This window comes from Apteryx mantelli, chromosome 12 (assembly GCF_036417845.1).
Source record: "Apteryx mantelli isolate bAptMan1 chromosome 12, bAptMan1.hap1, whole genome shotgun sequence".
Lineage (NCBI taxonomy): Eukaryota > Metazoa > Chordata > Aves > Apterygiformes > Apterygidae > Apteryx > Apteryx mantelli.
Window position 1 is genome coordinate 19,826,239 of NC_089989.1, and position 24,139 is coordinate 19,850,377.

The 24,139-nt window shown below is 47.7% G+C and overlaps 1 protein-coding gene across 1 annotated transcript in view; it reads left to right on the plus strand.

Annotated features, from left to right (window-relative positions):
• SYNPR (synaptoporin) overlaps positions 1-24,139 on the plus strand; it is a 108,906-nt gene that overhangs the window by 41,319 nt on the left and 43,448 nt on the right. The window lies entirely within an intron of this gene.

Consider the following 24,139-nt stretch of genomic DNA (forward strand, 5'->3'; position numbering starts at 1 on the left):
GCGAGTTAGGTGATGTCTCTGGTCACTGGAAGGACCTGACGTCCCTTTGGGGCATCCGTTCTGATGCTGTCTTTATAAACACTGAATTGGAAACAGGGTTAATGAGTGAGCGCAGGAGCGAGCCGTCACCACGATAAGCACAACGGGCAGCAAAAACTTGCTCAGAAGGAATCCGCTTTCAAAGCTACTCTTCCTTTCCTGGGTCCAAAACTTGAGAGAGCAACATTCTTTTGTTTTATTTTTTTAATTAGCCAAAATCTTGAAGAATCCATGCAGCCATTCCAGCCATCCCAGCTTGGAGTGGATGCTAGCTGAAGTTTACCCTTCCTGGATAATCTGTCCCCAAAGAAACAAGGAAAAAAACCTGCAGAATAGTGAGATTTCTTGTGGTGTATTAGTACATTGCCGGGGGTTGCATGGGGTTCGGGGTTTCTCCGTGCGCAGCATCTGCTGCAGGAGCTGCCTTTCCCTCTCCAGCGTCGGTGTGCAAACTTGCTGTAACCAGAGGGCTTGACCCGTGGGCTTAGTAAACGTCACACTCAGTTTTTAGGTTTTTTTTTTTTTTTGGTGATGGTTTAAATAAGAAATTATCCATAATTAATTTTGCAGTGCCTTGGGTATTTCAGTGAGCTGGTCAACACCATTTTAATGTCCTTAGTAACGCTGCCTCCCAAGCCTCGTTTAAGCCTGCGCATGTCCGAAGTTACGTACTCTAGAACATTATGAAACTTCGTTACTTACAGTCCTGTTATGGATGAGTCAGTAATCTCTGGTTAGAAACAATTAAAAGAAAATTTTAAGAAAATCCTATTAAACCATGTGACTTGCTGAAATAAGCAGAGGGCTCCAGAGATTTTTTTGCTTATTCCCCCCTCAGTCCTTCTCAAGGTGCAGAGAGGTGTTTGCAGCTTCGGTCAATCCAAAATGTGGGCCTGGGTGTCATCTGTTCAAAGTGACCTGGTTAGTACAAACGTTTCCAATTCTGCCCTAAGTTTCCCAGTACTAACAGAAAGATATTGCCTCCAAACTGGGTGTTAAAATCATGTTTCAGGTAAGAACCAGAAGTCCGTTTATGACTGTAACTATTAGTTTTAACTGCAGCTGGCAGGCTGGAAATGCAAAGATCCTGCCTGCATTGAAATGTCTTCAGGCAACGGTAGAACTTTGCAGAGCTCTCTGAAACCTATCAGCTCTAATGAAACCACTCGCTTTGATCTCAGTCTCCATTTTGGTTTTCTACGAAATTAAATGAAAGTATACAAATATTTTAGAAGAGAATTGAACAGTTGTTTTACAAATAAGGGGGCTTTTTTATTTCTTATGGAATATTTTTTTGTTAAGATCGGTGTTCCTAGATTTAAAATACTTGCACAATGGAAGAAGAGAAAACAGGTTTGTTAATTATATGGATTTGCAGCTACAAGGTGATTCTTGGTCTTTAAATGTCACATCCGATATTCTTTAATGCTTTTTTTTTTTTAGCTGATGAACTCAGTCTTTAAAAAAAAAATTGGCAGGAGTAACAGGCTGAAGAAGAAACTGTGAGCTGCAGGTGCTAAGTCAAGAGAGTGCCAAGCCAGCGAGCCACGGGCACAGGGGGAGCGCGCCCGATGCCCGCAGGTGCTGCCCGGGGGCTGCGCGGGAGCTCCTGCAGCCGCAGGGTGGTGCGGGCTGGCGCCGCTGCCTTCCCCAGCCCGGCTGCCCGCCTCCGTCCGCACCCTCGGGCTCTGGGAGGGAGAAGCAGCGCGTGGGCAAGGATGGAGCTGTCTGCTCCAAAAACCGGCCGCGCAAAATGGCATCGGCGCCCTCCCTTGACAAACTCCTCGTGAATGGTCGGTTATACCTAAATACTACATAAACATGCATTATGCAGGCCATATTTAATGTGATAATGTATATAACCACATGCACACACAGGCACACACAGATCTGTGTGTTACATGGTTTAAAGGCTGTTTTTTACAGCTACCGGTTCATGCTAGCATTGCCGTGTTTTTAAATCCATCCAGGCCCTGGCGTTCTTTGGCTTGGATGCTCCCTTCCCATCAAATGGAGAGCAATTTATAGGTGTTTTATTTATAACCCTGTAGCTGACCACAGTTTTGCACTAATAAAAAGGATGCTTTACCCTTAGAATGATTAACTTGTCAGACACAGCTTCTGAGCATACACTCAAAATTGTCAAAGCTGATTGTGCATTTATGATTTTCATGAGAATTTTGTACGTGCAGATCAGATATTTGGTTGCACAACCACCACGTGTGTTGCTACAAAAAGCAGGTTTGGCAGGTTATATTTGGGCTGGAGATGAGAACTGCTATATGCTAAAACCTGTAGGGTGGTTTGAATCATTAGGGTGGTCATTAACATCAGAGGGACGTTATCTTTGCAATGCTGCTTAAACCTAGTCTGGTTTAATTTCATTTTATGCAGGGGTGCTAGTATTATGTGTTCTCCTTGGGCAGGAAGCTAGTCCTTTTGGATTATATTTGAATTTATTCATCATATGTCTACATGTTTTACGACTTTTGATTGTCATAACCTTGTTTTTCTGAGTGATCTGTAATCCAGAGTCAGCCTCAATGAAGAAATGAATTTTTTTTTGAAACGGTCTAGCAGACCTAGAGATAATGTGTGAGTTAAACGAGTCCAGCACAGTGACCCAACACCACTGTACATGATAACCATAGTCACTGTTGCCACAGTTAGAGTGATGACCACAGAGTGGTAAAAGAAATGTAACTAATATACTCCTTTCCAGTAATTTCATAGTAACTATTTGGGGAACAGGGGCAGCATACATCTTAATGCTCTACCCAGCTCCGTCTCAAGAAGGTAACTGCTTGCCAAATTGTTTAATACTCAGTAAGGGGTGATGGAAGTTCAACTGCAAATCTAAACCTTGCTCAAGCTTTGTGCAATGCAGAAGTTGACTGTGCCTTGCAAACCCACTTGGCAAGGATACACCGAGTGGGCGAGTGGTGACTGATGAACTCAGGAGGAACCGGTCACACCTGTAGCTGGGAGCACAGGTTGCCTGGGAGTTCAGGGATTTGTGAGAGTGAAGAAAAAAAAAACACCAAACCCTGAAAGCCTAAGTCAGTGCAGGTGAGCTCAGGTCAACCAAGTGAAAGTTTAAGAGACCATCATTAGCTAAACCTGCAGAGTCTTGTTCAGTTGTTGCTTTTAAGGGAGGAAGACGGAGCTCAAGGTGCAAATGTGAGCAAGTGGCCTATGTGGATGCAAACTGAACAGGAGGTGCACTCATGTAAGTTGGGCCTGTTTGCTCCTTGCCTCTGGTCCCTCTGTGGCATGTGAGCAAACCACCTCTGTTTGGAGATACACAGTGTGGGACTGAAAAAGTGCATAGGATGTGCCAAAATGACTGGTGAGTAAAGAGATTGGGTGGTTTTAGAATAATTAAGTTGTGCTGTATAGTCTGGGCTCTTTATGTAGCCAATGAAAAGAGATAGGCTGCTTCCTAAGGTGATTTAGGGAATTACTCAGATGTTGAGGAAAATACCTGGAGCTATCTGATTTCCTGTACGCGTGTCATGGAGGTGTGGGCACAGCTTCGCAAATGCGGTGTGGGGTGTGAGTGTCCAGAGCGAAGTCAGGAGGAAAGGCTCTGGCTGTGACACAGTGCTTTGTAGACTGAGCCAAAGTAACATGCATGCTATAGCAAAACAGCTAAATAGGCATGGGGACAGAGCAAACTGGGAGGGCCACCTAGCTGGAAGGTGACGCGGTCCTTCCTAGTTTGTGCTAGTTACGGCATGGGAAAGCCCCATTTTGGGCTTCGCTCTCCAAGGTGGAGGTGATCAGGTGGAGCAGAGTCCAGAAAGGCACAGCAAAAATGGTCTGGGAAGAGAGGCTGTGAAAAGGGGTGGGGGGGGGGAAAGTCGTAGGACTGAGGCTCTTCAGTCTCAAGAGGAGAAAACTGGAAGGAGATGAGATCACAGTGTCTTAGTTCTCCCAGGGCTGCTGCAGAAAGGAAGGGAACGGGCAGTTCCCTGTTGTCCATGGTGTCTGAGAAAAGAAGAAATGGTATTAAGGGAAATGTAATTTTAAGATAAGGATGGAGAAGCACTGATAATTATCACTTCCTTCATTCTCTTTAATAATAGATTTTTTTTTCTTTTCATGCTATCAAGATAGTCAGCATTGAAATCCATTATTCCACACTGTAGCCCAAGCCATTAATGTGTGCTGCTCTGATCTATGTTTTGCAGTCATTTTCCTCCCCTTCTCAGAAGAGATTTTCTTACCAAGTACCATTATCCAAAGTGGAGCCAGGTGCTCCTGTACAATGCGATATGGTACTTTATAAATGAGTTTCTCGGATTCAGGAACAAACAGTGACTTTGCAACGTCAGACTTCTTTGTTTTCCTTTTCAACAGTAGGCAGACCTGCAGGATGACTATAATAATAACAAAGAAAAGCACACTGTATGCAGTGGGGAAATAATAATTAAAAAAAAAAAAAGCATTTGTGATCCCAAGTGGGATTCTCGGGGCTAATGTCCTGGTCTGAAGAAGCTGGCAACGCTCCTTCCCTGGTGCACTGCTGAGGTATGTTGGCCACAGGTCTCCCCCAAGCAGCTGGGCAGAGGCAGTTGGCACCAGGAGCGCTTTAGCCAAGTGCGATGAAAAAGTTTGCAAGCGTGTAAAGTCAGTAAGCCCGGCCTTTGCGTATAACACAGCGAAAGTTTGTCAAGTTTGTGAATTATGGTCCCTCCTACTTCTCCTCAGCAAGCTGAGGTCTGGCAGCCACGGCAGGAGCTTGTGGAGTTGTTCTCTGGAACATAGATGCCATTGCAGGCGGGCTGGGAATGCCCTTAAACAGTCACATAGGCTGGTGGCCGTCTGCTTAAAATCAAAGCTAAATAAAGCCTGGGACTCTCTGTATATTTGGAAGCCTTTTTTTCAGTCTCATAAGATGCTTAGCAGCCGGTGTAGGCAGCTGAGTATCGGCATAGTTAGTAATCTGGCAGAGCTGCTGGGTTAACAAGAGGCACCCCCAGCCCTGGGGGTCTTCCAATTTTAATAAGGAAGACGGTCAAAGCAGGGAAACACAGGGTCTTAGCTGGCTCATTAGTGGCCGTGTTTGTCCCTGAACCAGACACAGGGGGTGGCTGCTGCCGGGCAGTGCCTGCTGTCCTCCTTGCTGTGGAGACAAATTGCCACTCCTGGTGGCCTCCGAATACCCCAGGTTTGAACTGCCCTGTGTCCTCACGAATGCAGGTGTGCTGAAGAAAAGCGATGTGACTCTCTCACATTTTGCATCTATAGCATGTGTATGTTGAAGCTGCCAGGCTATTAAGAAACAGGCTTTCAGCTTTAGTTGCTCTAGGATTGTGTTGGCTTCTTCCTCTTTGTTCTTGTCCTAGCACCTCGTTGAACATCCTACCAGGGTATGTGAAAGCGGCTTCCTACTGCTTCCCTCCACTGGAGTTACCTCAGACAGTGTTGGCTGGTGTGGTGCGCCCCAGCAATGGGGTATGTTGGGATATGTTCATCATTGGGGTAGGAAAACCCTATCCTGGCAGCTGCGCAATAAAAGTGTGGGAATTTCCAGGTAGGAGGGTTTTGGCCTCGTGTCAGACAGGGAAGCGTGGCACGTGTTGACGTACCCTCCACACTGCCAGTTCATTTCTGTGCTTTCACTTAAGCAACCCCGTCAAGCCTGCTGTTTGTTTTCTCGTAATGTTTATTATGCCTTCCAAAAGCATGCGGAAGAGCTAAAATGATGAACAACCATTTCAGCAGCTTTGCTCTTTCAGCCCCATAAATGAGTTCATTGGGGTGAGAAAACACCCGCCTCGACACAAACACATGCGAAGCCTTGCAGAAGAAAGTGAGTAAGAGCACAGAACTTGACATCCAAATGCAGAGCCCAATGTGAGTAAAATGGGAACAGCTTTCTGGAGTGGGAAAGTGTCAGAGGGCGAGTTTGGTGTTAACTGCCTCGAAAAGAGACAAGAAGCGTTTAGGGATCCAGGCGTGAGCTGGCTGAGGTTTGAAGTGATGGGTTGCTACCTACTTGGCTTTTGGAAAAGGCGATTGGTTCTAGTGGGATGTTTGTTTTAGTGTCCGTAAGTCATGTTGTCTGTACGCATCAGCCAAAATAAGTTAGCTGTGATTTGAGTAGCATAGTAATCTTGGAGCCTGTCTCGCTGCACTCCAGACACAGGCGAGCCCTTGGTCACGGGAACCTGATGTGTGCAGAAATGTATTCTGAACCTGCTGGCCAGCTTCAACTCGGTTGGACGGAGTGGTGGGTTTTTGAAGCATGCACTTCTGTGAGTTTTGTAAAAATGGATAAGAATTGCCACACTGCACCTACTGCGGAGAGCTTACTGAGGTGGTGTAAGCGCAACCTTTTTAGACACCAGAGAATCCCCAATGAAGAGCACTGAAAGGAGCTCTACAAGGCTTTGTTAGTCCCAGTGCTTGCAAACAGGTCACCGCATCCAGAAAAGTGAGAATTTGGTAGCAGTGCTCTGCGTCATGGGGCATGCTGTGGCTGGGGTGATGCGAGAGGAAGAGAAGAGCTGGTCTCTTCTTCATTGGCAATTAAAACAGGCAGCGCAGGGGGGTGAGAGCTGGTGTTCGCTGGCGGAGCTCGCCGGGGGAGTCCTGCAGACCTGTGTCTAATCGGCTGAAATGCAGAGCTGCCAGTGCTGGCCAGGGGCTGGCAATTCATGCTTCGTGCTCTTGCTTTGTTCTGATGCATTTCCCCAATTTCTTAGCGCTGCTAGCTCCCGCCTTCAAAAAAACATGCCTGCCTGCTGGTTTGATCAACAAATTGCACGTGGCCTGACAGCAGTGACTGACAACCACGGTCAGAAGTTGTCTCCACTTTGTCTGTGGGAGCATGCACAAAGGAGCAAAAGCTGCTAAATGTGAGAGGTGGCAGCCTGGTTTTGCCACGTGTTTGAGCTGCGGGGTGGTTGTGTTGTGCTGCACACCTTCAGCCCTAGTCCCGTATGGTCGTGGAGGCGAGGGCTCCTTCCCCGCCGATGCTCTCGGGTATCTTTCCCGAGGAAACTCGTGGGCAGAGGGAGGTTTTTAGCTCAGTCCCTGTCAGGAGCCCCTGGGACCAGATGTGCTGGGCAAGGCTCCTGTACTGGACTAGCTGGCAACACCTGCAGGCTGCCTGAGGACCAGGCGTTTGCAAACTGCACCTGAAATGTGCATGTTGGAAAGGTAGACTTTGAGGGCTGGAAAGTAGTATCTTTGTGATAGCTCTATTTCTTCTCTGGAAAAATAGCAAGGCAAAATATACTGGTTAGCAATTAGTCCTTCAAACACAGGTGCTCCTGGACAGTCAGTGGGAGCATGCAGCCAGCTGTTTGATTTATGGAATGCTGATATTTCATTTCTCTGATCTTTTTTAGCTTGATTTGACCTGATAAGAGCTAGGGCATTTTCATCACGTTAGATTATCTGCTCACGGTCTTGACTGAAGTGTTTCACGAGTCAGCTCCTGAGATGAGCTGATCTTCTGTGAAGCTGGAGGTTTGTCTGGGGGGCTGGATGATTCAATTCAGAGGTATTTTACTGCTCAACTGGTGGCAGTAGGGAGGAATTTCATGCAGAGTTTAAAGACACTGAAGTTCTAGCTTAATTGAGGCTTGCGGTTCTCTTGTTTGCATTGAAACCATAATTATTTGACTTTTGCATAAACAGCCCAGGCGTGGGGCTATTTGTGCAGAATGTCTTACCAATCTGCATGCACCAATTTTATTTTTTCTGAAGCCCAGGCTTCCTATGGCAACTTTTGATCTGCTGTACTTTTTCTAGTTTCACTTCCTGAGCTAATGAAGCCCATGTGATCGTGCTGTCTGTGAGCTTTCCCCTCCTCCTTGTTACTTCTGAACTTGTTAGCCTGTTTTAACCAAATCTGATTGGGGTAGGTACTGAGCCTCTGCAGGCTGGGTGACCATAGGTGGCTGGGTCAAGCAGAGACCTGTTAGTGCCCACAGAGAGGGAAGGGCTGCTGCAGACGTTCACACCAAAGAAGATAAATGGAAGCAGGGGAGAAGAAGTAATAAGAGGCATTAGTAATTCCCAAGCTGGGGAAAAGTTCAGCCAGAGCTTCTTCCTGGTATCTGTCAGTTCCTTTCTCGCTCCCCTTTAAATAGCTATTCTGTATAATAAAACTCAAATGTAAATGTAAATACAAGGTAATTTCACAGAGCATCATTCCTGCAAACACTCCATTCATTACAGGGTGAAATAACATAATTAGAGAGATAATAGCAAAGAGAGAGGTAAATTGAGAGGCACGGGCAAAAGAAAGAAAATAAATTTTCAGCCAAGTTTTGGAATGAAATGGAGAGCTAATGAGGTGGAGCTTTCCTAGATAGCAGGAGCAGGCATTACTCTTCTGTTGCGAAGGGTGCTCGGCAGCTGCTGTTGTAGCAGCTGGACCAGGAAACATCAGCTAGCCTTGTGTGAGGGCATCGTGCATTGTCGTGAGCTGCCTGTTCAACTCCTGTCCTTGCTCATGCCGCAGCCCAGGCACACCAGCATCCCCAAGATCCCCCTTGCCTCGCAGATGAAGCCTGTAGTTAAAAGCCTTTGCCCACAAAAGGTGAAGGGAGAGTGAAAAAAAGTCTGATGGCTAGAGAGCTGCCCATGTGGGCTAACTTCTGCTCCTGCCCACGGAGAAGGAGCTTGGGGATGCACCTGTGGCTGCAGATGTGGGGTATTACTGCTTGGGTGATGGGACAGGTGATGACAGAAGGTTTGCCCCAGCCTGAAGACCAGGACTGAGACACACCAGGGTTTGTGACCGTCAGTGCACAGATGAATGATGTGGCTCCCCTCACCCTGACCCCCATCACCTCCTGGCTCACATCAGTAAGCTGTGGCAGGTGGTGACCTGAGAAATGGCCCTGGTGGGAGCCCGAACTGAACCAGTGCACACATAGCCAGAGCCCTCCTGCTCGCGTACTCTACCCCAGCAAACAGGCGTTCAGGATGGACCACAGACCTGGAAATAGGCAAATCGTGCCCAGCATCCTTGGGAACAAAAGCATTTTGCATACATGCATTTTATGGAATTGCTTATCCTCTGCTCTCCCACGAGGTCAAACCCAGACCACTGTGTCTTTTCCAGCGCAGCTCGGCAGTGGTGCCTCTGCATGGCTGGAGGCATTGCTGCCCCTCACCCTGCTGCAGCGCTGAACGAACACGTTGAAAATGTGGAGAGATCTGCCGCACTGCGGGAGCTCTCCTCCCTCGGGCAGCTCTGCCAGGCCCAGCAGGGAGCTGGTCTCTTTGCTTTCCCCTTTGCAGGCAGCCACGCCAGGCTGACTTTTTGCCTGTCTGCAGCCTTCTGGCCCAGCTGTGATGCCAAGAAGGGGGTGTTTTACAATCTGCTGGATCTGACATTTGAAGTAGACAGCAAGTAATTCAAACCCAGCACATCTTGACTGCCTTTTTTTCTTTTTTTGGGAAGCCTGGTCAAGGAAGCTCATAGAGCAAGCAGCTGCACAACTAATGGGAGCTGGTGCACTGTGTGAACATGGGCATTTGTTACAGGACCTGTTGCAGCTCAAATACTTGTAATGCATGGAGAAGGTTAGCTTGCCTCACTTTCCTTTTGGCACAAATCGAAACGGCAGACTGCAGCTAAGATGGACACAGGTGGGCTGCTTAGTGTGATGGAAAATAATTAGGAGAGCATTAGTTTTAGCATGAAATAAATGGGTTGTCCAGCTGTAGTTGCTGTAGAAAGGAAGTTGAATGTTAATTAGATGCCACCAGTAATTATGGTGATTATGTATTTTTTTGAGTAGCTGTTGGGAGCAGCTCAATTCACATCCAAAGCGCAACGTGAATGACATTCTAATCGTGTCAAGGAGGAAGGGATGTACTTTACAACAAAAATTACAGTAAAACAAAGTTACAGTAGGATACAAAGAACTGCAACAATGGCTTGATGTAATTGCTCAGTTGCAGGAAAAATGAGTATTGGATGAAGTAAGAAAAAATGCTTTGTCTGGTGTGATACTTCATGCTTCTGTGCATTCCTGACTCCAGCAAATGTCTCAAACTCGGACGCTGGGCAGAAACAAAGTCTTTTTAACTTTGAATGCTGGCTGTAAAAAAGCAAGTCCCTAACTATAGACTCTCCAGGGCTTACAGACCACATCTGTCCTCAAGGAAAAGAGCCATCTTCTGATTTCCAGCCCTGTCAGCTCAGCCCGGGATCTCAACATCAGTCTGACGCTTGGCCATTAGTCTTCTCGACAACAAACTCCTCCCTTGCCCTGGGAGCTGGCGCCAGCAGTGGTGCCTGGCAGCATCCTGCTGTGAGCTGAGGCCTCAGTCCTGCTCCTGTCCAGCTTGTCCCTCTCTAAGGAGAGGCAGTGCCACAGATAAGGCAGAAGTTGGGGTAATTATCTTTTGTTTCTAGGTTGTGAACTTGACCCACTTAAAAATGAACTGATTTAACAAATGTCATTAATGGACCGTGGTAGAGATGGTACCTACACCCATTCTTCCAAGTCCTGGGACACTTTCTTAACTGTGAGACCAGCACTCCAATTGAAAATACCCTGAGTTTATTTTGCTTGCTTTCAGGTCTGTTTGATGCTTTTTCCCTTCTCATTACACAGATAAACAAAGGCAATGCCAGAAAAAAATCATGGCCTTGGTGGTTTTATAAGATACTATTACCTGATTTATTGCAGACAGTCAACTTTAAAATTCAGACCAGAAACCTAATTCTACAGGCTTGTCTCCATACACAGGGCTACTCTGCAACAGTTGCTCCATGCCTATTTATATAGGCATTCCAGTAAAACAAGTGCCCACATGTGCATCTATTCAAGAAGAGCTGGTGTGCTCTAATTTCACTTTCTTAGTCACCTTTCAGTTGTAGATAAAACCTCTCACTCATGCTCACCGGTTAAGAAGTGAACTCATTGCCGTGCCTACCACTGTGTCTGATAACCTAACCAACACCTTCAATCTCAGCGAAACAATCTCAGGTTATCTTCACTCTGAGCATTATTTGTCAAGATTATTTGTAGAATAAATTTGCATAAATTCCCAACAAGCATGTGCTAGGCACTCAGAATCTTGTGGAATGTTTTACCCTACTGGAAATGAGAGTCTGAGACCTAACAGGCAGGAGAGCTTTCATGCACTGCGTTCCAAGTGTTGTTTTCCATGCAAACCCAGTAAGTGCTCCTGGGGGTGCTGCATATCATAAGTAATAATAAACACTTGAATTTTATATGTACAAAACATCCAAAAGCCCAAGGAGAATGTACTGATTTACACAGAAACTTGCTGATGGTTGGACAAGGGCAACCCCTTTGTGATCTACAGGAAAGTTCCACTTAAAGAACGTGCAGGACTGCCTAACATGAAACAGGAAAAATGCACCATTCCCTTCATTCAGAGGGGAAACAGTATTTCAACACTTGACCCTCCTGAATTTGATGCTTGGAAGGCTTCTGCTGTTGCTGATTCAGGTAAGATATTACCTCTTTTTTGCATTGGCTATATTGCTTGCTCTCAGGGGTATGAATGGTTTTACTGAGCATTGGGACTGTACAGGATACCCTAATGATATTCAGAGGTCAACAAGTCTTAGACAGAGTTAAACAGATGTCCAGCACCATGTCATATCCACCTTCTTAGGTCTTGCACTGTCCTGTCTGCCTGGGCATCACTTGGAGAGGCTTAATCTGTCACCAAACGGCCAACCCATTACCTTCCTCCAGCTTCTCTTTCTCCATGTGGAGTTTCTTCAGTGGTCCCTGATCTTGTCACACAGGACAACTTAACTCCTTTGGGAGCATTTCTGGGTGGTGTGGCATTGATGTGGCTAGAAGTGCATCTGTCACAGGACCAAAGTGCAAATGTCCTGTATCATGAGATGGGCACATGAAACCAGCTCCTGTCTCCTGCACCGAGGGCTGTGTCTGTCACATAGTGTGCACTCATCAGAAGTAGCTGCATTTTGCTTCCATGATGGATGTAGTCGTGTGGCCAGAGAAGGACTGCAGGAGCTCAGGGAGCTGGAGCAGGGAAGAGTTGACTGCTGGGGTGATGGTGAGCCCCACATCTGGGAACAAGCACTGGGCTAGCAGTTGGCTAAAATGGTTGGATGTGGCCTTTGGACTCATTTTGAGGCACAAGGTGTGCCAAAGTAAAGGTTCCCCTCTTGACTGCAATCACAACAGTCCTTGCATTCCTTAATTACTCTCATCTAGGAAAGCTGATGGCCTCCTTGATTGAGCAAGGTTAAAGGAGGTGACAAGATGAATGCTTTGTTTTTGCATCTGAAATCCCACAGCTAATTAGATGTTATTGAAGCATGAGCATCAATGCTTTCCTGCCCCCTTCTCCCCCCCCCCCAGCTAATCAGTTGAAATACATTTTCACCCTTTCATCTTCAGTACTTTAATTCTGGGAATAGTCAGACCCTGCACACATTCTCATGCATGCTCAGACCACTGTGTGAATCTGAAAGCCGGGCTGGCCTTGACTTCCCCAGTGCTCACACAGCCCGTGCTCTCCTCTTTCAGATCTCTCCTCGTGGATCTGCTGCTGATTGGTGGGAAGTTGCCGAAATGCACTGTGCCACTTCAGAAGGAGCACAGGGTAGCCTGGGTCTCTCATCCTCTTGACCTTTGAGGATGAAGAGCTGACAAATCTAAATGGACACGTGCACTAGAGTCTGCGGGAGATGGAGGAAGATCAGAAGTCCTTGGCAGCATCTGAGACTTTGAAGAATCAGTCCCCAGGGATGTACACTTAGATATCGAGGCCAGGGTTTACAAGAGTGATTGCTTTGCTGTGCTCAACTTGAGGACCTGGCTGAGGAATCAGAGAGGAGTTATGCATGGCTACCCTCCATCAGAGGCAGGCTGGCCTCTGCCACCAAATCTGTTCTAGGTCATCTGAGGTTCTTTGCATGCTGTGCCTTAACCAGCACTTGTTCCTACTTTTTTTTTTTTTTTTCCTGCCTGTGTATCTGGTTGCTTCAGTTTTCTTATTCTGCCCTTTTCTCTTTTTTGCCCTGTACTTGGACACACTGTTAGAGAAACATCCAGGGATACTTAGCATGTCATGATGTTGGGTTTGCTTCAGCCCTGGTATCTTGGCACTTCTCTCCTTCATCCTCTCCTCTCCCAGAGCAGATTTGGGGGCTGGGGGCTCTATATACTGACAAATAGGTCAGGGACTGGCAGTTTAGCAACAGATCGACCTGCAGAGGTAACTTTGGCTTTTAACCTGCTTTAGTGATGTTAACTTTTTTAGCTGCATAAAGAAAGGGTAGAGCACTGATTTCCCTGCCTCGAAGCCCGTACGGGGCTGGGCAGCTCAAGGAGCAGAGCCACCTACTCCAAAGGTGTTTCAAACCCCCAAAGGGCTGAGGATGGCAGGCATGAGGAGAGGGCAGGTGCAAGTTTTCTCAAGGTAGGCACTGAGTTTCTCTTGGCCTCTGCAGCTTTCTGGGCAAGGAGGTACTTAGACCTGCAGGTTCCTTTGCACAAACACCGTCAATGAGAAAATCAGTACTGCTTCAGGCAACATTTCTATTAAATCTGAGGCCATGCTGAGAGCTACTTCCAGCCCTGTCAGCCCCACGGGCCTTGTTGGCTCCAGGGTGTCCTCTTCGTAGTCTCACTGTCTACAGATCTTGATGCCCAGCTCCTTGGAGGCAGCCACGCGTGGTGCCAAGACTCCTGGGGAAATCTCCACTGAACACCTTGTGCTGCTGGGGCTCTCCAGGCTGTGGTTCCTGGGAACTGTCCTGCTTTGCCTGAGAGCACCCTGGGGCCACTTGCTGGCCCCGTGCGGTGGCATGAATGATTTTCTGTCGTCTTTTGTCTCAAAACCATAAAGCGAATAAAGTGAGGGAGGGAGGCAGAAGTAATGTAGTGCAGGGAATTGCTGGGTTCCTATAAAGAGTTGCACTGAGCACGTTCCTGCTCTCCCAATGCGTACAAGGCAGTGCAAACAGCCTTTTTCACCCTGGGAGCCCTCTTGAGTGCCAGTGAGGATGTCAGGCTTGCTCAATAAGCGGTGGCTTTTGTGCAGCTGTGTAAGCGTTGTCCCACTGTGCTGGGGCTGTTTGGATGCTGGTCCTTCCTTGCTTCAGGATGTTATAGGGCAAGAGCACTTTGCATGGCTTTTAAAACCACCTCCCTGCTTTTGTCACTCATGGATTGATGCAAAGTGATGCCTTCCTCCGCAGGGATGGCTCCTGGTGCTCCCACCATGTGGACTGGGTGCCTGGACCGTGAGCAAAGGAGCTCGCAGTGCCGCAGCTCAGTGCGGTGTCACCTGCCAGCAGCTGTAAGAGGCGGTGTGGTAGAAATTGTCTCCCCATGGTTCCCAAAGGACCCTGGTGGTGCAGCCAGCGTGGGATTGTTGTTAGCACGTTTTGTACTACGGGGTTGTGCAAGGGGCCCTTCAGCAGAGGCTGAGCCGGCTAAAGGGCAGCTGCAGCGCCTCCAGGCTGCATTTGGGATGTTTTCCTCAAACCCTGCTGCCTGAAGCGCTCTGTACCTCCCTCGGGACTGGCGAGGGGCTGCTCGTCCCTGTCCCACAAGCTCCCTGATGTATGGAGCTGCTGGGTGGTTGCTCCTGCCTGCTCGGCTCCCACCTGCCCATGAAGACAGCAGTGGCAGCACTCTTTTCTGCTTCCTCCGGGGCTTGTAAGAGCTGACTCACGTGTGTGCAGAAATCCTGGGGAGATGACCTGCTAGTGGGAGAGCCGGGAGCCCTGGGTGCACCAGGAAAACATCAACCAGCAGTGCACCACCTCTCTGTTGCTCCTGGCTCCCTTCCCACGTGGGGACTCTGGACCCTCATGCGGGGACACGGCTTTGGAAGATGTCTTGATTTTTTTTTTTTCATCTCTTTCTTGCTCATCTCTCAGCAGTTTCTGTGCATGCCCACCAGAGAGCAATCCCAGCACAGGGTTGGTGTCTCCAGCGAGACAGGGACGGGGACTTCTCGCAGCCCAGATGCCTGGTGTTAGTCTGGATCTGAGACCAAGTCTGTCTTCCCTCACCCCTTCCAGCCCCATCGCCTTGGCAGGGGCAGAGAGCGTTTCACACCAGCCTACAATGCGCTGCAGCACCCGGCTCAGACCCAAGCCGATAGTGGCTTTCATCCTGCCATGTGCCCCATGTCCTGGGTGTGATGTGGGCAGCAGGGTGCCCTGGGGACTACGGGGCTGGGCCGCAGCTGCTCTTCCCACGTGTGGCTGGCGCTGAGCTACACTGTGTGGGCAGGGGGATGTGGAGGGCGAGGGAGGGAAGAGTCCGCCTGGCTCTTCTGCAGCCAACCCGCCTTGTCTCCTGGGGGGGATGATGGCCTGCATACTAGCAGGGCAGGAGGAGTGGTCGAAAGCGTGAGGAGCAAGTAGGAGTTCAGACAGAGCCTCAACTTCCAAAAAAAGAAGAAAATAAAAAGCTGGTGCTTTATGCAGTCTCCCAAGTAAATGTGCAGACAAATCCTGCTCATCTCAGTGAATTTCTTTGGTGCCTGAATATGGACCTGGGCGTCTAGGCATGGTTTGGTATGCAAGATAGCACTCTAGCACTTGGGTTTGGGGGCAAAAAGCACCCATACCTTTCATGCGTCAGCAGACGTAGCAAGTGCCAGCTAAACTTCAAGTGTTGGCATAAAGTTCCTGTGCAGCCAGGAAGATTTGGACTTAGAGGTGGGGTTCATCTCTGCAACATTAAACATCTTGCCTGACCTTGCTGCCGCAAGAGAGTGGGACAGATGGGATTTATCCCATCCTAAGACAGACGTGCGGTGCAGATGGGCAGAGTCACCTGCTGGACATGCCTGCCTCTCCCCTGTGCGGTTTGCTTGAGCTAGAGAAGTGACTTTTAGATGGTTGGTGATAGGTGCAATGGACTGTGGCCTCCCTGAACTGCAACCGCGGTATTTGCAGAAATGTGCTTTGAGAGGAAGCTGGGGAGTGAAACAACTCCTTGCTATTTTTATCCTTGCACCAGCCTGGGGATTTCGATTGACAGGATTAGTTATGAAGGCAATATTATGAGTTTAACTATGAGTGAAATAACTTCTGCGGGAAGCGGACTAAAAGAGGCAATTATACAGTAGTTTAATAACAGCATTCTGCTGGCTGGGTAGCTGAAAACTTATAGTTGACAGTAATTAGGTTTTTTCTTTCTTCCTGTTAAATAGTTACAAAAATTAGAATGGAAATTCATCTGGTTCACTTTTATTCTATGCTGTTTCCATCATCCAGTCTGTGTCCGTTTGGCCTTCAAGTTATTATTAAATATATTTTTTAGTGTCTGGAATTTAAGACATGCAGAAACAGGACTTAAGATGGAAAACAGGCATGGCAACAAGAATAAAGGGATGCCAGTAACACTAGTCGGAGCATCAGAAGTCCAGAGGATGTTTGGATGGTCCGTGAGGGCTTTCCAAATTGGCTCACCCTAATTAATGGCCAGCAACTGTGCCACAGGAGTTATTCCAAATCATTTAAGATTATAATAAAAAGGAGCTGATGTTAGAAATTGAGCGTTCTTTTGCCTACCCTTTACTGTAATGCACCATGCATGAGTAGACTGTCATGGGAAGGAGGGAAGGTCTCTCCATCATGCGATGGCGTTTGAGCTGCCCTGCAGTGATGACTTTTTGGGCCTCGCTCCTGCCTCAGGGCTGTGCTGGGGCGGTAGTGTCCTTGCTGGAAGGTCTTTGTCAGCTGGCAAAGAGCTGGACTTATGCTAATTTGGGCAAGAATTTGGGCAATACCTGCAGGTCTGTGGGACTGCTTCTCTACCAAATGTTGCTGCTCCCTGCAGCTGCCAGGCTGCGATGTGCCCCGGCGCGTAGGCAGGCTACGCTGTTCTTCTCCCTGTGGTTGGCATCCCAAGTGATGCTTAGTTGTCAGCTACTCTCCTTTCAAGCCCTGTCCTTTCTTTTTCGTATCTAGACAGCTTTAAGTTTTTTCTTGTGCCATAAAAATTTGAATTACTTTAGCAAGTGTGTATTCCAAACTTGCAGAGTAGAACTTGATGAGCCAGCAGATGCAGCACTTCAAACGCTTGTGATCATAGCTTAAAAGCCCTACGCAGCATGAAGGGAAGAGCTCTCAGGTTTGCTCTTGTCCTTGAAAGCTCAGGATGGGATGTTTGGTTGGAGGCTAGAAGTGTTTTTCTTCTCGTTCTCCTTTGTTTTACAATGCACAAGAAGCAGGTGCGATAAATGAGATCTCAGTCCTGATATCACGATGAAGTGACACAGGGGATCGAGTGTGAGGTTGCATTTTGCAGCTCTGCTGATGCCTCGTGGGATCTCTGACACATGCAGTAAATATTCTCCTCTGCGGCAGCACGCCCAGCCTCACAGCAGAGCATGCTTTTTATTTCTTTTCCTCTGCCATGGCAGGAGCATCACAGTTCAACTTCATGCTTGTGTTTTAGCTTTAAAACACTCTGGAGATGCCCAGAGCCACTAGCGGGGTAAAGGCTACCTCCAGGTATGCTGCTACACCATTTGCTTCCGCTTGTTGACAGAAATACACCATGCTTTTGGCAGATGCAAATGCTCCAGATGGTACTGAGAAAAGTGCAAATGAGAGATTTGAGTCCAGCCCCTCTTCACATAAATCCCGTTCAGCTCCCCAGCAAATCCTTCCTTAAGGGGCTTTTAAAATGCATCTCTCCTCTTTTCTCCTACCCCTGACTCCACACCTTGAGCTAACAACCTTTGGTTTGTCCCTGTGCAGTTGGAAAGGGCACTGCTGGTTCTTGCAGTTATCTGCCATCTAATGCACATGCCTTCCAACACATCGTCCTGGTGTCCTCAGATCATCGTCTGTAAAACTTGGATGTAATCCACTCATGCAGGATGTCCACCTGTCTCGATACTGGGGCCAGGTGCCAGTTTTGGGACCTCGTGGTGGTGCAGGTGGGCAAGGTAGCGGCTCGTGGGGTCTCAGCACCCGGCCACATGCCAGTGTGGTGCAGGCCTGCAGCTGCTGGGCTTTGTGCACGGCTGAGAAAAATATCTCTTCATGCCCTTCGTTCCCGTGGCTCCAGTGTAACTGCGGCGAGGGCAGCCTGCGGCTCGTGATGCCAGTGCTGCTTTTGGGCTTTACCTGCTCCCCAAGCAGGCATTGCCCTTCTGCAGGGCCACAGTGCAAGAGGAGGGAGTCACCCTCGGGGTTTGGTCCACCCCGTGGGCCACTGGTTGCACCTAAATTTTGCTTTATGGCAAGGAGAGGGAAGCTGTCGCCTCCTGCATTAGCTCCGTCTGGGATGGCGTGTGTGCTCCACATCATAAGCTGGGATAATGCTTGTACAGCCTCTCCCCAGTGCCCGAGTCACTACCCTGCATTAGCTTATTCCAACATATTTCTGTGTTATAAAATTAGATCCATTTGCAAATTGCTCCTGCACTAGCAATTGAATTGAAGGTTGGGGTTTTTGGGTGTTTTTTTTTTTTTTTTTTTTGCACTGGAGTAAATCAGGAATAAGTCAACAGAATCAAGCCCTTAGTGCTTTCAGCAACATGCTCATTTAAATTGGATGCAAGAGGGTGTCTGTGTTTACATTTGGCCTGCCAAGAATCTCTGTTTCAGAAACTGGCTTACATAATATGTCAAAATTGGTTTACTCATTAGCATTGCAAACTGCGTGAAACAAGCCGCAGATTGATAAACTCTCGGCAATATTTGCATCCCGAGTCGAGCAGCACAGGGGGAGGGGAGATTCATTAGGAAACATTCCATTTCCACGAGAAAAACAAATGGTTTCCAGTTGTATCTCAGACTTCGTTAATTTTGTGTCTTCACAAATTTAAATAAAGATTGAGAGGGAAACATGAAAATCTCTGCTGGCAACCAAGCAGCCCATTTTAAGACATCCTGGGCTGCTGAGTTATTTGCGGCAGCCGTTCCACGTTGATTAATTACCTGCTCCCATGCGGCTGCTGGCCGAGGCCAGGGCAGCAGCTCCGGCCTCTCTGCCAGCCTCCAGCCTGCTCAGACCGCACTGCCTTGATATATATTTTCTCTAGAGCACTGGGCTGAATGTGGTTGCAATGAAGCTGTGGGCTGCTGTGCCACGCACTGAAAAAGTCCAGCTCAGGTCCTCTGTGGTGAGACTGATAAAGCAGTTGTTCCCTGTTCCTTTGCACCAGGCTGTTCATGATTTTATAGGCATTTCTAAGGCTGGAAGTACACGTGCAAGCATTAACAGGGCTCCCGGGAGCGATGGTGATATAAACAAATACGCTAGCAGTAAGGTGTCTATGCAGTACAGCAGTAAGAAAGCATGAATTAACTAATGCTTTTGGGTTTCCTCCATACCCTGCCCTTCTGTCCCACCAGGTGGGCGGTGGGTGCCTCTGGGGCAGTGAAGGCCAAGTGCAATGGGGAGCTGGGAGCCCTGTCTCGTGCTATCCTCACATGGATGCCTCCTGTGAATGCTGCTCTCTTGGGAGAGTCAAAGCGTTCCCACCATGCTGCAGACCTGGTTTGGGTGTAAGTGTGTCTCTATTAGCTATGTTGGCCATGAACCTCCTGCAGGCAGGGATTAAGTCTCTTCAGGCCCTTGAGTGATATAGCAAAGCTGGCAGAAATCTGCTGGATATGTAAGGCTTTGCTGCAGTATCTAAAGAATTTTGGGGCCCAAGTCCCATGAAGCTTTTTAGTCTGCTTTGAAACTCCCAACTTAAAAACCAGAAGTAGAAAGCTCTGATACAGTATTGAGAGAGGCATGTCAAAACAATGCTGGTATTGGCAGAGGCTGTTTTTATGCTTGGGGATGTTGTGCCATGTTCAATATTTCAGATGATTTTTTGCAAAGGAATCTATTAAAGCAGAAGAAAGCACCAGCCTGAAATGCTGCAGGATCTGCCGCTGCAGCCTGGCACAAGTATTTTGCCTCGTCACCAGACACCAACACGTCCACCTTCAGCAACGTTAGGCTTGATCCATTCACAGGGTGTCACCAGTTTGGAAAAAATCAGACTCTGGTCTCCTTACATCGTGGAGTCTGTGTTACAGCATTACTTGGAGGAGCTGTGCAACAAGACGGGTCATTGCCTGCTGCAACCCATCATGCTCCGGCTAAACCACATCTTTCACCGCATCCTGTGCGGGTGCCAAAGTGGGCACACCTTCTGGAGGGCTCAAAGATGATAGCACTCAGAGCACGTCTGCAAAATTACTTTAATGGGCGTTTTTCAAAGTTTTCAGAGGACTTCAGTGGGTTTTTAAGTAATAGCAATTGTGTATCTGTTGATAATCTCATGATGGAATGGGAAAGAAAAGTAAAACAATCTCACTAGAACACGAAGGCGAGAAGTGTGCTTGCATTTCCCTTACCGTCACACCTTGCAGCAAAAGGCTGGTCACCATGTGGTACAGCAAGTTTCAGTGCCAGCTGGAAACCTGTGCTGTTTCTGAGCGCAGTGAGAAAGACCACGGAGCAATGGGATGTCCCAACTGGGGAGCTTTAGCAGACTGCGCATCTGCCGGCCGCCTTCAGCAAATGCGCGGAAGGATAACACGGGATGCCTGGAGGGAGGAGAGCAGCTTTGAGGGACTCAGGAGAAGCTGGGTCACCGCTGGGCAGGTGCAGCGGGCAGTAAGTTTGGTGTGGCCCTTGGTCGCCTTTGCACGTGGCTGACTTTCAGGTCATGTTGCTGTTTGGGTCTACATTGTGCTCGGCTATTCTGCTGGCCACTTGGCGTGGCAGAGCCTCGGTGGTTGGCGTGTGCTGAAAATCTGGTGTTCTGTGACCCCATTAATTGTATTGCCACAGATGCCTCGATGTAGCTGTGCCGTTACAAATGAACTTGAAGTTCCTCCAAAACCTCCTCTCTGGGCTCCCCTGTCTTTCCTAGAGATGGAAAGAAAGGAGGAGTGTAATGCGTGAGCCCTGCGCGCCAGGAAGGAGGCTTGGTGACCAGCACTAACCAGGCCACATCTGGCTGAGCGAGGCACAACTGCAGCTTGTATTACGGGAGCGTGGCTGCCAAGTGCAGTTATTGCATACGTAGGGGAAGGCCCTGGATCAGAGGGCTGTTCACGATGCAATGGGAGAAATGCTCCCCAGCACTGCAGCCCAAAGGCGTTGAGTTAGCTGGTTAACCGCCATGGCAGTACTCGAATAGCCAGTGTGCATGTCAGCAGCCAGATGCTTTCACTTATCTTCGAAGGCACCAAGGAGCAGTGCTTCAGCATCTCCCTGGACAACTCCGTCAGCCCAACGGTGTCATCTGATCATGGCACAGGCCAGCATTTTGCTGTGTCTGTTGGAAACGCAGGGCCACTTCGTCACAAGTGACATCTTTCAGCTTGGCAATGGGACTCACATTTGCGGGGAAGCGGCCCAAAGCTACAACGTCACTCTCACAAAAAGGCTTTTTGAATATGCTCTGTGCTTGGGCTGCATTTGCATCCACAGCTAGAAGTGCCAGCCCAGAACAGACAAATTGAACTATCAGATGAATTCAGTCTCCTTTGCTTTGTCTTCAGGATGTTTGCTATCAATTCCAGCTCTCATCTCACCATGCAAATCCCAAGGCAGCCAGAGAAAAGTGAATGTGCTCAGATTTTGCTGCATAGAGAGCTGTTGTTATCCAGCAGGTGTTTCTGTGTACCACCATGTAATGTCTGTCTGCAAATAAAAGAGAAAGTTCTACTGAATTCTGACTGAATACTGAATTGTGTTTTATCTGTTAAGTCACAAGTATTTGCATTTATTTCTTGTAGCATGTAGAAAAGAGGGTGAAATGCTGATAAACTGAGGGATGATAAAATAGCATACGGGGTGATTCACAGTCTCCGTTACGTCACACGCCGTCAGGGTGATGGGCTTGGGGTGACAACTCTAGTTGGGTAGCGGGAGAGCGCCACAGCCTAAACCGTGAGCCAGGCTCTTTGCAGAAAAGAGAAGGATCCATGCATTCATTTTGTGCTCTTAACGTGCCAAAATCCTAAACATGGAGCAGAGACACGGGACCAACCTAAAACCCTTCTCGAGAGGAGATTGTGCAGTGAGAGGGACGAGGGTTTGGGTCTTTGTGCAGCTGCCCAGGAGGGGCAAGTGTGAGGTTTTTCCAGGGAGGCAAAGGAGTATTAAGTAATAGGGAGGGACTAATTTTCTCCGGTTCTGGAGATGTTTCCAGAGAACTGGCATGTCTTTGCCACCCGTGTATCACGCTCACAAGTAGATCCTGTACGTCCATGGTGATGAGCATCTGGTCCTGTATGCTCTCGTCCCCCTCCTTTCAGCACAGAGGCGCACAGCAAAGGTCTCGTTTGGGTAAATTAACAGAACAGAACTTAACCCTCTTCTCTCAGAGAAACCCATGGGTTTCCCATAGGTTTGCTTTGATAGACAAAAAGAGGAAAAAGTTCAAGTCCCAGGAAGATGCTTTTAAGGTCCAGCCCTGTGAGAACTTCAGGGTGCATTTAAATAAATGGGACCTGAAGGCTCTTTTCCCCTCTCTGGCTGGGCTCTTCGCTGTAGCTGCTGCACGGATTTATGAGACCCAGTGAAAGGCATACTGTGGAGATCTGTCAAAATGTAATAAATAGCTAGGAAGCCCCCCAAAACCAGCAACCAAAGAATTCTGCCCCCATGACAGCTTTTAAGTGTCACAGATTTGAGGGTGCTTAACCTTCATGCAAGTTTAGCCCAGAACTGTGAAGAATTTCCTTCCTTACAGAGCGTTCGTATAAAATAAAGTGCTTCTGCATTAGCAACAGTGAGGAATGGGCTGCATCTCACGGCACGCCGCGGCGGTACCCGCACCGCAACAAAGCAATCGGCTTCTCGCCGAGGGGAAAGTGTTCGATTTCTCTACTTAGGCTGCGTGTAGTCATTGTCTAATAATATGAGCATTTCGCCATCCCTCTGCAAATAAGGCTGAGGCTGCTGCCTGATTGGTATATCATCTCACTTTCTCTCGGCATTGATTTTCTTGCTCTCCTTATTTGCTTCATAAAAAGAGAGACAAGGAGCTGGTGCTCTCGCGCGCGCGCTCGCTCGCTCTCTCTCTCCCTCTCCTGTGAGAAGCTTTAGGGAGCCTTTATTTTTAGTATGAGACAAACCTTGCTTTATTTCAGGAGACGCAAGTTGGATTATAAATCCTTTTGTAAATGTGTATGGTGATATTTGCTCCGGTAAGTTATATGCATATATATTTATTTGTCTAACTGTATTGTTTGGGGGAGAAGTAGGGGTTTACAGTAATCATGAAGCCCACCAAGTTGTTTTTAGGTTTGGTTTCTTTGTACTCTCATGCTGTGCCCAGCTGTTCCATGTTTTTTATATACACTGAAATATTTTTGTGTTGTATTTTGCTTTGCAGAGGGGGGTGCCTGCTTTGAAAACTTGTTTTGCGCTTCATTCCTACAGCAGTAATGTGGAGAGTGAGGATTAAGGGGAAAGGAATTCTGATTTATCATGCTTCTTCTGGCATTTTTAATCAAAGGCTCCAGAAAAATATTGCAGCAATGTTTAATAGCAGAAATTTCAGTAAGAGCTGGTTGATACTGATCAAACTAAAGTATGAATATCTGACTGCATATTACCTGAGAAAGATCAATCTAAAGTGTGGCAGGTGGGCAGTAACATGCTCCTCGTAGAAATGTGTTAATGAAATAAAGAAAATCTTTGCAGTAATTAACAAAATAGCTTTCTTTTCAGAGTGTAAAATCGTTAAGACAGGTCAGTAGACTGTTGCTTTGCCTTTCGGGGTTTTGCACAGCTCGGCAGCCTCGTTCCTCTGCGTTCTTGGCTAACTTGGAGCCTCTTTGTTACCTGTAAATAACAGTGAGCTGCAGTTATTTATCGCACACCATCACACTCCTGCTGTGCTTTCCAGGCAGCGCAAGGCAGCGATTGTAACAGTACAGCTGAGCAAAATAAGATTTAAAGCTGGAACGCTTTCAGGTTGCATAATAAATATTTGATTTTGCAGCATTATATTCATTTTATTGGCACTTTGATTCTTTGCTACTTGAATCACATCCATGGGAATTGATCTCTCTGGTGTTTCAGAAGTCTTTAAAAACTCCAGCTGGAGTACAAGCTGGAGCTGCTGTGAGAGCATGCCTGAGTATAAAACTCCTTGGAAAATCAACGTATTA